The 13,591-nt window shown below is 39.5% G+C and overlaps 1 protein-coding gene across 2 annotated transcripts in view; it reads right to left on the reverse strand.

The window, feature by feature from the left end:
- Window positions 1-13,068, reverse strand: part of ROBO1 (roundabout guidance receptor 1) — a 702,920-nt gene extending 689,852 nt beyond the window's left edge. Inside the window, exon 1 of one of the 2 annotated variants that reach the window (XM_080587354.1) lies at window positions 12,704-13,068. The gene's annotated coding sequence lies outside the window, so the exon portion shown is untranslated. The remainder of the gene's footprint in view (window positions 1-12,703) is intronic. The other variant, XM_080587355.1, reaches the window with a different exon arrangement.
- Between the last annotated feature and the right edge of the window lie 523 nt (window positions 13,069-13,591).

Consider the following 13,591-nt stretch of genomic DNA (forward strand, 5'->3'; position numbering starts at 1 on the left):
TTAGCCGCAGAAATAATATTACTAAAAAGTCAGAGTGTGCCCTGTGGAGAGCTAATCAAGGGTGGAGACGATTATAATCCTCCCTCTGAACAGCAGCCCTGGTTTACCAGAGCTAAGCAGCTGCTTCATACCACCACAACTTCTGCTTCAACTGCAGATTGAAAAGCACTGGTGCATCCTTCTCACCTCAAACATGAAAGCCCTGCAAGATTTTCAAATTCATTATTTGTAAAGTAAAAATCTAGTGACTCGTACCTGCACGTGATGCAAATATTGGCTCTTCAGCATACCAGCACTGATGTCCATCTGTCAGAGTGGCATTCAGCCCACACACTAGGTGGAACGCCAGTTTCAATAGGGCATAGGTGCCAATTAAATACAAATTTAGAGTGATAGCCTGCAGAAGGCAGAAAATAACAGATATTCCACAAAGAGGCATTTCTGATGGCAAATACTGCCAAATGTTTTACAGTGAGGGATCACTTATGTTTATGATAGCAGGCATGAGTCAGATCTAAATCTGATGAAAATCAAAGTTGCCTTCCAAATACTGCAGGAAGTATACATAACATAATGTGTATCAAACCCAGCTCTTACCAACTTGAATAGCAAGACTATTTAATTCATCAGGAGAAGAACTGCGTGCTTAGAGAACATGCTTTTTTCCAATCAATCTGCATGACAGTGAAAACTCTCCGTGCACAGAAAGTACTAATTATGTTTGATTGACAAGGTAAAAAAGAAAGACTGCAGTGCCTACCCTTAAAAAAAAAAAGAGGAGGTTTGGGTAGTAATAACTGTCTTCCTTCCCCTCAATGGCAAACAGTTTTCAATTAAATAATATTCATTCCAGCTACCTCCCAAATTGTTTCTGAAATAAATGCATTATTGTCATTAAAAAAAAAAAAAAAGAAATTAGCATATATTCTTCAGAGAACAGTGTTCAAGGAATACAAAAAAAAAAGCTGGTTAAGGCATTATTGTTTACTGCTGTAAAAGAGCTCTTAAATTTCCTTCTCCTTTGTTCCCTTCCCCCACCTACCTTCCAGCTTTGTTATTCCAGCCTTTCAGGACACTTTTCCCTTCTACAGAACACATTTCCCAGGATAAAACAAGATAGAAATATTACAACAAAACCAAATGATTTCTGTGAACTGCATGAGGTGAGAAGGAAAGGAACTGCAGGGGAAAGATAGGCAGAAGCAGAGAAGCAGCTGATATTAAACAGGTCAGACCTCACGGGTGGGAACTCCAAGTTAAATCCTATTGAAAACTGCCAAGCATGGTGGAAAGGAGAACAGAGTTAACCATGGAGTGGACATATCCAAACCAGAGCAAACCAGGAAGAAGGGACAAACTGCTCCCCTGCCACTCCTTGCCTATCTGCACAGGCTTCACCCACCTTCTCCCCCATGCACCAGTCACAGCAAAGGAAGAGGAAGCAGAAAGATGCTAACACCACCACCGTACGAACTCAATGAGCGTAACAACTTCCAGCCTAATGACCCTAGGCTCTCCTGACAGGTCTAATGGCACAAAGCTGGATCTCCTGCAGGCGGCCCCAGAATCCCCACATGGAGCAGAAGCCTTCCCATGGCATCCAGGTTAATGCTTTGATCATCAAATCCACATGGGACGTTCGCAACTTTATTACTGGCAGCTATTGCGCACGTGCCAGGGGGAGAGGAGACCACGGATGGCTGATGAATCCCAGGCTTGAGACGGGGCAGAGCCTCACTGCTGGCACTACCTCACGTGGACTGCCATGCTTTGCAGCGCCAGGCTTCTGCTGAGCTCTGAGCGCAGCTCTGCTGCCTCGGGGAGCTGGGAGCCAAACCGAGGGAGCACTCAGCAGGGGCTCTCCCTCCTGGGGATGTGGGCACATCGCAGGGCTCTCAGAGACAGGGAGAGATAGAGTGGCCTCTCCAAACACAACTGGCTCTTCTTCTCTGTCAGGCTTTTTCCCCTCTCCACAATGAAAACACTGCACTCCCGATCCACATCTGTCAGCCTCAAATATTTACAAGTGCTGCCAACTGCACAGATAAGCTGTTCTGAAAGTTTCTTAAAGAGATTACCGTGTTTTATGTAGCACATCCTGGCACTTTAACTGGAAATGTGTTACACAGGCACTCTGTTAACAGTACGAGAGTTGAACATCATGGTATTAATACATTTCTTACCACTTGTCTCTGTGAGGTATACCTCACGCAAACAATCTTCCCTTCCTAAGCTTTACTTGAAGCTGAGTCTGAACAGGGAAATAACACCTTGTTTCCAATGCCTGTCTTTGTTCTGTCACAATTACAGTGCTTCAAAGTGTCAAATTCAGCTATCACAGATTTCTGCCACAAGTTTTTTTGTTGTTGTTTTTTTTGTTTTGTTTTGTTTTTTTAAGGAGATGGGAGAAGAGTTGTTATAATTCAGAGACAAAATAAAATAACTAAAATTAAAGTAATGTATATAGTATCTTTATAGCATATTTGATAAAACACGGAGACATAGCTGGTGTGTGTGGTACAAGGAGCTGAATTCTACAAGGGTGGGTAAGCATCTGCCCTGCATTAGAAAGACAAGAAGGATTTTCCATAACACCTGGCATCAGATGCTTGTAATAGCTAGTATCTGTAGATGCAAGCCTAGATTGGGGTGCTTTTTCTATTCAATTCTTCTCTTGGAGAAGCCTTGAAGCGTAAATTTCATATCTGGAAGAAAAATGGGATAATTTAATAACTCTGCATTTGTTTTCCATTTTCTTTCTCTCTTAGAACAACCTTATCAACTTTCCTACTCTGAAAAATGTTAACTGTAACACGCTCTCTATACTGTATAATACAATCTCATTTACTGAAAATAGTTTGGGAGAGAGGAGTTTCTGAAAGGTTTAGGGGTGGAGGATTTGCAATCTGACTGCCAATTCCTGCAAAAGACCTTGGTAAAGTGACTGCAGCTGAATTAATCATTGACACGCACAGACTGATCTCTCAACAAATATACAGAAACAAAGCTAATATTGCAAGTAAATATAAACACAGAAGAAAATTGATCTTGCTCTAGACAATGCAAGGGTTTCACGAAAGAGAAACACTAAATTGTCAAATACTGGATTACAAACCAGTGATGGGTACCAATAACAACAATCAGTTAATAACTGAGAGCTGGTAAAAAACACAATGCAGCTCTTCATTGTGGTTTAAACAGCATATGTCTTCAAATTTGGCACTGAATTGTAAGACTGATGGCCCATTATTAGAGTTATCTTACTAGTGGGGCTATCCTTGCATTCCTTGCAATATACAACAAACGTGACTTAATGGATACTTAATGGATTTAAACTGCTATGATCTAAGACAGGAGACAAACTGTTTGCTGGTTTAATAGGATCCTAAATCATTAAAGCTAGTTAAACTAGGATGACAAAATTTTAGTTGAATCCAGAATTAATTTACAGTGCAGAGTACAGTATATTACTAGAGGATGTTTCTACCTTCACCTTGCCTAAACACAAGCTTGAAGCATACATAAATTTTAGCATTCTCAAGGTGCAAGATGATGCTTTTTTCTCCCCTTTCTCCCCCCAGTGAACTCAAGACATGAAACTGAGGCAAAGTCCACCTTCTTATATCAAGAACCTTTCATATTGTGTGTGCTGTCTTTAGGAGAGCTCCTTCCCTACCGTGTGACAGGCTGTGAGTACAAATTTCCTGGTAAAGGCTCACAGAGCCTTCCCTAGAGTTTACAGAACATCTGCCGTGCCTTTCTGCAAGTAGATGAGTTAAGAGGGGAATACTAAATGGTACCACATTAGAGTGCCCTAATTTGGCTGCCTTGAAAACAGGCAAAGCGTGATCTCTCAAAGAACAACAAAAGCACTGAGATAGGTATAGGAAAATAGTAACAATAAAGTTTGTTTCCTTTTACATACTAAGGCAATGCAGCCTCTTTTTCTCACAGATGATTAAACTAGGATCTCTAAAAGAAGAGCTAATTTGGTCTGGACTTAAAGACTTCTAGATGAAGGCTGTTTCACAAATTGACCTCAGGCAGTCTTACCCTAGCTTTACAGAGAGATCTGCCTGATCGTTCTCTTGCTGGCTTCATTTCTGAGTGCACAGCAGCCTGACAACCCTACAGCCATCAATACAGTCAGCAGAAGTGTCAGATAGCTGCAAGATCAATGTGTTAACACTAGCATAATGAATTGCTTGTGCATGTATATCACAAGAAAATCATGCTAGGAATTTGAGAAGAGCTGCTGAACACTACCAGGGCATTTCTGAATGCCCAATACAACACAAGCCCTTAAAACTGAGCCCCATGGGCAGAAATAAAAAAAAGTTTTTGACCTTTTAAACCTCCTCCTTCTAAAGTATTGCATTTGCTCAGAAGAACCTAGAAGCAGCAAAATCTTTCCAAAATCTTAGCCTTATCACTACCTGCTGTTGCCTACATCACACAGCCACTGTTGCACAAAGAAAGGACTTTCATTTATCTAAACTCTCCCTAATACTGAATTGTCACCTAGATTATTTTCTACCCCTTTGAGAAAACCTCCTAAGCAGACACCCTTCCTGACAAAGATGGGGCTGGTGCCACAGGTTCACAGGTCTTTTGCTCCTATCCCCTGCTTTGTGCAGGAGCAGCTGCACCTGCAGTAAGCCAAGCTAGGGCCACCTCCTGCATCCTGCCAGTTCTTCAACTTCAAGACAGTCATAAGCACGCTCCTTCATAGCTTTAAAACACAAGAAAAAGCCCACGCCTGTGGTCATCACCCTCATCCTGTGCTGTTCTTGACCTAAGCAAAAAAAAAAAAAAAAAAAAGAATAACAGTAACTGAGGATAGACCACTTGATGGGAAACAGATGCCCTTCAAGTTTTGATGAAAGCTGTAACTCCAGAGAGCAGCTCTTGGTATCTGAGATCAGGATGGAATAAATTAATTGGCCCTTTCCTATTTGGTGATTCGTCACATCCTTTTAGAAGCATACAGTAGGCACTGTCAGAAAAAGATACGAGCCTAACTGAACCAGACCCATGCTGTGCCAGGGAAATCGCCATGGCTCTTTAGGCTATAAAGAGAAAAACATTCAATTAGGCTATGTGTGGCACTAAAAAGAAAATATTATATATATTTATATTACATTTTGCAATTAAAATGCAAGAAGTGTTACCAGTAAGCCACACAACGGATCATTAACCAAAACATCCATATTCAGAAGCCCAGCAGATTTAGCGAGCCACTGTATAGTATAGATCGTTAGTACTAGAGATAATAGCCATTGATTAAAAATTGCCCCATTGATCATTTGTTCTGGCTTTTGATTCACCTAAGGCTTCTGTTTTGTACAGTCTCATACGGCATCTTATCCCCTAGATCATGAAAACCGTAGTTTCGCCTTCATGAACACACATCCTTACTATATCTATTTATGGCATTTATGCAGCATGTCCATTGATGGGTTCCTGTCCATATAATTTAGTCATAAAATCTTGCCAAGCCTATGACATGATTTGCTTCAAATTATTAAACCACTTTATTCATTATTTATTATTGCAATATTGTTTGCCCTGTAACAGCTAAGGTTATGTTAGCATTTCCATTACAAACACAGATACATCAAGGGATTTAAAACTTGACTGTAAAAATCTTGCTTTAGGCTGGGACTCTGCAGACAAGGTTGCAGCTGACAACAGATTTATTTTTTTTTAAACACTTTGTACTGAAAATAAAAACTAAATCCATCTCCTACTGATTTGGTTATAGCAGTATGGGAGAAAATAATTACCATTTTCTATCAAATCACTTTCACACACACATTTTCCTAAATTAAGTTTTTTATAGCATGCCCTAGGTCATTTTGTTGAATTTCAGAATTATAAGGCAATTCAGCTCTGTAAAGCTGGCCACTATATTTTTGTAATAGTTTCATATTTTATGTATGGAACTCAGTATGTGTACAAAAGCATCATTCTATGTACATGTAACAAATTGTTATGTAAGGACACATAATAGGCATTTCTCAACTTCAATACCCATACACAGGGTTTGAATATAGCTTTACAGACAAATAGAAAAATCCAAATTAATATTAACATTCTTCTCTACCAAATAATGTATTTCTCTCCATAAAGAGCTGGTCCTATGGCTTATACCAATCTCACCGCTGTTTACTTGACTAGCGACTTTAAGTGAGACTATTATTTCTTCTAGGAATGTGGATTTGTGTGTGCAGATGTAAAACCCCCATTGTGAGTCTAAAATGATAGTTCTTACCAGCATTAGGATTTAAAATATTACTTTTTCAAATACAGACTTCATTTGTGACAGTGTATTTGCTAATAATCCAGATGCACAGTTTGTCCTATTTCAAAGGTTTAAAAAGACAGACAAGTCACTTTCAAAGAAAGTGGATGCAGTTTTTGCTCATGGCACAGCACATTCCAATAGGTGTTGATAGAGAAAGTGAACTATAAGCAGATAGAAGATATTAATAAAAAGGCTACGCCGACTCCTGCTTTGTCACCTCTATCACTGGAAAGATTCTCCAGATGTTTAAAGAAGTCTTCCATGGTGTCACAGAGAAGAGTTTATTTAGGTCTGTCTGCATATTCAAAGACAGCTGGCACCTGGCATATCTCATCTCAGGATTAAACAGTCTAGCTACCTCACTCTACTTCAAAATCCTGTTTCTGAGATCATCTTACTGTTTTCTTCTACATAATTCATCTTTCTTGGAAACGTTTTCATATGTAGCTGGCTGAGAAGATTCTCAGACTCATTCTGAATAGTTTAAATTGATCCTACTGTACTGAAAAGTCTTATCCTCTTCACACAAAGCTCACTCCCCTTTCCCTTCTAAGGCATCCCAATAGCAGGCAAGTTCCAAAGATATCTTCTTTTCTAGCTGTAAGTTATATGACTTTAATTAAGTTCCTGCTAATCTGCTCCTTGTTAGGCAGGCCACAGACATGAGAGGCAGGTATTTAAGCCTTCACAAGATAGCCAAAAAATAAAACCTCTGAGTTTTCCATGAAGTACCTTTATGCTCAAAAAGCTTTTTAGAAATATTTCACTCAGTTAAAAGTAAATGCATTGTCAAACTCTGTCATTCAGTGAAAGACACTTACCTATTAGCCTGCTTCATGGTCCAGCAGAGCTGACGTGACGTCAGTCTATGAGCAGAAGCAGTGATCCAGGCAGGGCTGGATAATAATGTGCTGAAAGCATGGCTATTACTGGAACCACTAAGCATGTATTGTCAAGAAATGTCAAACTGATTTGCAGGTCATCTTTAAGTAACCAATATGCTCTACTGCTGTCCTCCCACCTTTGCTAGTTAGCTTCCTCTCCCAAACAATTATTCCTGTTGAGTGAAGAGAGGTACAGAACGCCAGAGGCACATTCTCAGTTTGCATTAAGCAACGTAACTGTGAAAGAGTGAATACCTTTCAATTTTACTTTTTGTTGTCCCCTGTCCCCCTTCCCCAAATTGCTTTTAATTGGTTTAAGTATCCTACTACTCACCAACTGTTAGAGTACTGTGACCTCGAAGAGTGGCACAAATCACAGGCATGTTTAAAATTAAAAAGTCCAGCCCAGTTAGGTAAGCCACACCAAGTACAGTAATGAAAGTCTTTCATCCTCTCCCTGCTGCCTTCCCTGGCCATACATTCAGAGCCAGCACCACACCACCGGTGCTCAGCTGCTTCAGGAGTACAGCGCTCTCCAGGAGCGCATCCTTCTGCAGGACAGAAACCTGGTGCTCAGGGCACTTGCTTGCTGTTCCAGAAGCTACAGCAGCAGCGATTTTCCTGTCCCCTCTTACGCAGGTCACTTCAGTTCCTTTGGAAGAAATCAATCCACAGATGTACACAGGGAAAAAAAATAAAATGCCAAAGTCTACTGTAACTTTCAAAGTACATAAATAAAGTCAAGATCACTAGCCAGGTGCTCCAAGAAATTCCATTAAGTATTTTCAAGTAACTAAAAGTGTGAAACTTGGAAAAGTATCCCTAACTCCACCTGTTTTAACCACATTTCCTGCTGTCCAGCAGAGGTGACAGATATACAACAGTAGTTATTGATCTGGGGAACTTGGCTTCCATTCTTTTTCTGGGCTTATTCCCTTTGACTGATTTAGAGAAACACATTTCCACTGTGTGTTTCTTGTCAGCAGGCTACCGTGTCATTAAAGGAGTGGTTATGGATTGAAAGCAAGGACAACCGGGACATCCCAGTAAGTTTTCAGTGAGAAGTCTTTAAATAAGTTTGTGAATGCATTTTCAAGATGGAAATAAAAATTTAGTGTCTAAAGTTATCAGGCAGATTTAAAATATAGATTTTGAAAAGATCTATGGTACCAGCTCAAATCTAGTTCCTACTAGGTTCTTGTTTTTATTTTTAAATCATTTTTTAACGCATTGCTCATATCTGTTAGCCAGGCTAAGAAGGAACTGATTGGAGACTCTGGGAGTAAAATTCAAACTTCTTTTGTGAGACAGCATCTATTTCCCTGTCAAAAGGAACTACCATGAGGCCTCCTTCATGCCTCTCAGCACAGCCATGAGATTAAAGTTTTCTCTACAACACCCAGGGGAACACCCTAGAAAGCAGTTAAAATTTAAATAGATGGTTCAAAAGGAAGCTCCACTGTAATGGCAGGATCCGCTCATGTTGAAGGGGAAGTAGACTAACCAAGGGCTAGAAAACTGCCCCTTTGGAATACAGCAGGTGGACCTTCCTGTGCTATTTTGGAAAAAATACAAGTAATTCAGGGAAGACTTAATTGATCCCAAAGCAGGATGGCCTCTTGGCCCACAGGAAACACAGACAGGCAGAGCATAAAAAGACATTAGGTTTTAAGAACAACCAAAGCTGAGATTACTCACTGAGACTGATTGTCTCTAAAGCTAGAGACAGCTATGAAGATGAAGGATTTCCCATTTTTCAAAACAACTTTAGAAAGACACTACTTTTGAAAGTCTTAAATATCTTCTTAGTCTGGAACACAGCAACCCAAGAAAGAGTTATGCTGGCAGGACGCAGAAACGGCAGGTAGATGGGAGCTCAGCTTGTATTGCCTCCAAAATTTCTCTCTCATCCCACCACAGCATAGGTAGTCACTCCTGATACCATATTTACACTACTATAATCAAGTATAAGCACCTTATTTTGAAGGCTAAAAGTAAACTCCAAATTAATGGCTGTACTTTTTTCCTTACCACATATTGCTTGTCATTTTAGACCCAAAAGAGTATGGGTCTTGTTTACAAAAGTTACATCAGCTAGCACATTGTTAGACCAACATGAGCCACTAGGTGATACCTCTCATTTAATGCAGATGAAGGTCGTATTGATTTAGCTTGTATTGGCACATGGACAGTCACGACTTATAACTGTTTAAAACCTGACATTTTAGTCATTCAACAAAATTGTTATTTAGACCAGTTTTATGTCACTTGGTGAATGTTTTTATACAAGCCCAACTCCTGACTTGAAACAAAAACAATTGCTAGATTCATACAAGAACCAAACCTTCTCTTGAAACACGTTTGTCAAGTCATGATTCCCTTTTTGTCTCTTCATTTCTTACACAATACTATTTTTATATATTTTAAATATTCCTCCCTAAGAAATATGGACGTATATGACATGCATGAATCTGTAAACTCTTCTGAGACATAAGTACAGTAAATTCTGAACAGCTTCATTTCTAATGTCTAAATAATTATGTGCTGAACAAGCCATTTATCAAAGACGTAAGAGAAAGCCTTGCATGAGATAAAAATTAGAATATACAACAGCATGAACCTAATAACGAGGTTTTATAAGAAATATACCTCTACACACATAATAACAAGTAAACAGTATTTACACTTACATTTAATACAGTGTAATCATCATCTTGGTGTAAGGACACATCCACAGAGAGGTGCAGTACTGACTGCTGGTGCAGTAAGTACATCAACAGCTCAAAAGACCAAACCCCAGAGGCCTACAGAAAACAAGGCTTAATCTTCATCTCTCAGAGCTACCTTCAAATCCTAGAGCAGCACTTTTATAGACAGACTGAAATGATTTCTTTTGAAGGTAAGCACTGCTTCTCAATTAGACTATGATGAGAAAAATTCAAGTTGATTAAGTTAATGTTTGATGCAGTCAGAAATGCATATTCAAAAACTCAGAGTGAAAGAAAGACACTGTTTACAAAGAACTTAAAAAAAATAATCAATTTGTAATTTATAATTGGTTGGACTAACTTGTCACAAATTTACACACAAGCATCTTCAAAACACAGGTATTTTATCACATTTTAATGTGATATACAGCCATTACAAACACATACAGCCATTATTTTAGTTGGTAAATCAGCACACCAATGATTTCCATTACTTTCATCACTATACATGAAAGTTGGATAGTAGTATCTTTACAGCTCATTACTTTCTAGATGTTTATTCAACTAATTATAATCATCCTTTAAGTAGATGCAATTCATCATCTAAATAGGTCAGAATTGCATTTTTCCCTGCACTGCAAGCAAGTCAGGTGAAACATTAAATTTCAATTTCACACAGATATCTTTGTTTTAAAATAAAAATAATCATGGCAGAAACACTTGCCTATAAATATTTATTAGCTGGCAACCACTGAGATTTCCATGGCTAAATGTGCATTGTGACTACTTTCCTTCTGCATGCCTTGGTAAAACCTTTGTGGATGTGGTGGCCTTGTTGCCTTCAGCCTCTCACTACCGTATCTCAAAGGGACTCCAAAGCTGCTCCTGCTTTGTTTGGTACACTTCTCAGTTTTCTATCACGTTCCCCACAAAAATAACAACTGCCAGGAATGCTTCTCCCCAACCACAAAATGATCACTCAGGTTTTGTGAAGACGCTATCAGAGTTAGCTCAGCAATGGAAAGGAAGAAAAGGAAAGCTGCTGGCACTTACCAGCCAGCAGGACCAACGGAAGGAAACCTCCACAGTCAGCTCCCCATCACCTGACAGGGCTGGGGCCTGGGCAGGCCACGGGGCCCATGGCAGGGCCTGGCAGGAGGGGGAAGAGAGGTGTTTGCCTTGTTGCTGAAGGGTTTATGGTTTTGTTTTGTTTTTTTGTTTGTTTGTTTTTTCTATTGACACCCAGATAGATCATTAAAAGTTTGCTTTAAGGAGCAGTAAAGTAAGCAGAATGTCACAGGACTGAGACTGTTTTGCCCACATCGCCATGTTAGGTGGCGTACCTAATTAAACACTGAAGGAGAGGTCACTGTCACAGAAGATACTCCCTTTTTAGCCTTCAGGTTGTTATTGTTGGCCCTATTCATACCCAATAGACTAATTATAACTTAAGGACTGATACTTTTCTGCAAGCTTTACACCAAGAACATAACAAGAACTAAAAAGAGTAACTGTACATGTTCGCATGAAACAACCCAGTCAACTCACCGCCCCTCCCCCCACGCCCTTACTTTGTCACCGAGGGAGCTCTTTAGTGCAAAACTTGGCCTTACAGCAGCTCAAGAGTTTAGAGTGATAAAAGTCACATGTAGAAAAACTTGAAAATGGCTAAAGAAAAAAAAAAAAGAGAGAGACCGAAGTGATTCTAGAAGTATTTTCTTTTCTTTCCCTTCTGTTTAATTATTTTTCCAGTGTTCAGCTAAAATATGCGTTCTGTTGAACATGGCAATTTTACAAATAGAGATTTAAAATTACTTCCATTCTGTTTATTCACATAAATTAACATGTACTCTTGCAAATCTAGGTGTCTCAAGTTGGGTAAAGCCACGTTCAGTGCAATTGATGTTAGAGAAGAAAAAATACTCCCCCAACATCTTCATAAAATAGATAAAATGCTCAGTGAATCACACACTTCCAAACCACCAATGCCAAAAAGCTCCTCATAATAAATCATACCTATTAAAATACCTTTAGCTCAGATTGCATAGGCAGAACATAATTTTTGTCAGTATGTCCTTCTCTAAGGCCATACACACTTTCAAGGATATTAACGTAGCATAAAGATAAGTCAAAAATCCATATTTTTTATGAGACAGAAAAGAAAGGACAAAAACACGTTGATGTCACCACAAACATGCTTATGCAAACTTAGTATTTCAGTAAGTCACAGAGAATCACAAAATGCAACACTGGTAGTTGCCCAATCCCATTGAAGGCTAATTATACTGCAAAAATATTATATTATTAGCTACACATTAAATAGTTTTCAGGTCTGTATCAGCTGTACTGATATCAACAGGATGACTCCTGTGCTTCCAAATCCAGGGTCTTGCACAGTTTTAATCAAAATTAAACAAAAATTAGAAGGAGGAGGAAAATAGAAAGTTAGGGCCAAACAAAGAAAAGCCTGTGAGAAAACTGATAATGGTTAATCTATGAAGGGACTTTAGGTCCTTCATCAAAAAAAGACAGATACTTGAAACACCAGCACAACTAATTATTGACCTCTCTTGTCCATTAACACTTATATTTCACATTAAATTCCTTCATATACCTAAATATTGGTGTTTGAGAATGCTCAGCAGCACTGAAACTTGGCACCTTACCCACCTGCAGTAGGTGAGGAATCACCAAGGAGATGTTCCAGTACACCAGTTGCACAAAGTGCTTGCCCCAAGGAGCTCACTTGAAAGCAAGTTTGTAGGTTGGGGGTCCACATACAAACAAGAGTAGCCACTGCCTACCGTCAAGGTTCTCACAGATGCAGGGACACTGTTGCTCTTGGGTTTGCCTCCAACAATGCCTTGGGAATAGATATAGCCATTGACAAATGTTCCATTTTCTCTGTTCGAAGGAATTATCCCATCTTTCAGCCTGGTTTGCAACAAGAACACTCAGTCTCATCAGCTGAAAGTACTCCAACGTACGCTTCCTCAGGAATAGCAGAAAGAAAAAGCAGAAAGGGAAGGACAGAGACAAGACAGGCTCCTGTATCACAGTAGCCCAGCACTCCTTCCAGAATAGGGAGAAGACTGTGAATCACCTCTATGACTAACAGCTGTGTCCCACAGCTGCCTTATTATTAAGTACCTGAACTACAGAGAAACTTGATTAACTATTGTTCCTGTGGCTCATCATCTGCAAAAGCATCCTCATCAAAATGGAGCAGTTTCCATTGGGTGGTGCTATGGTGGTCTGCTCCAGCAGAAACCCATCAGGGAAGCCATGTATACTGCCTTTCAGCTAGGCCATGGTGACATTCACTCTGCCAGAGCTGCTGCTGTAACAGAGCCCAAACTACACAACTGAAAGCTAAATGGCATAACTCAACAGGCTACACTTTCAAGTTTCCATGCAATGTAACTCCTTCCTGAAAAATTCAAAACTGCTACTGAAAAGTTTCAGACGTGAATCATTAGGATGAAGAGATCATGGCAGGTGACTTTCTTTGGGTTACTTTGGCCATTATCCATGCTCATGGCAACTGAGATCAATAGAAACATCTCCCAGAGTCCCAAATGTTACAGAGATTTCAATCAATCTTTTGAAAGAAAATGAGGATTTCACAGGTTTCACTGATTATCTTTCATATAGAAAATAACAAAAAATAACCACTCTAAGTTTGTTGTTAA

This window comes from Anser brachyrhynchus (assembly GCF_964034855.1).
Source record: "Anser brachyrhynchus genome assembly, chromosome: 1".
Lineage (NCBI taxonomy): Eukaryota > Metazoa > Chordata > Aves > Anseriformes > Anatidae > Anser > Anser brachyrhynchus.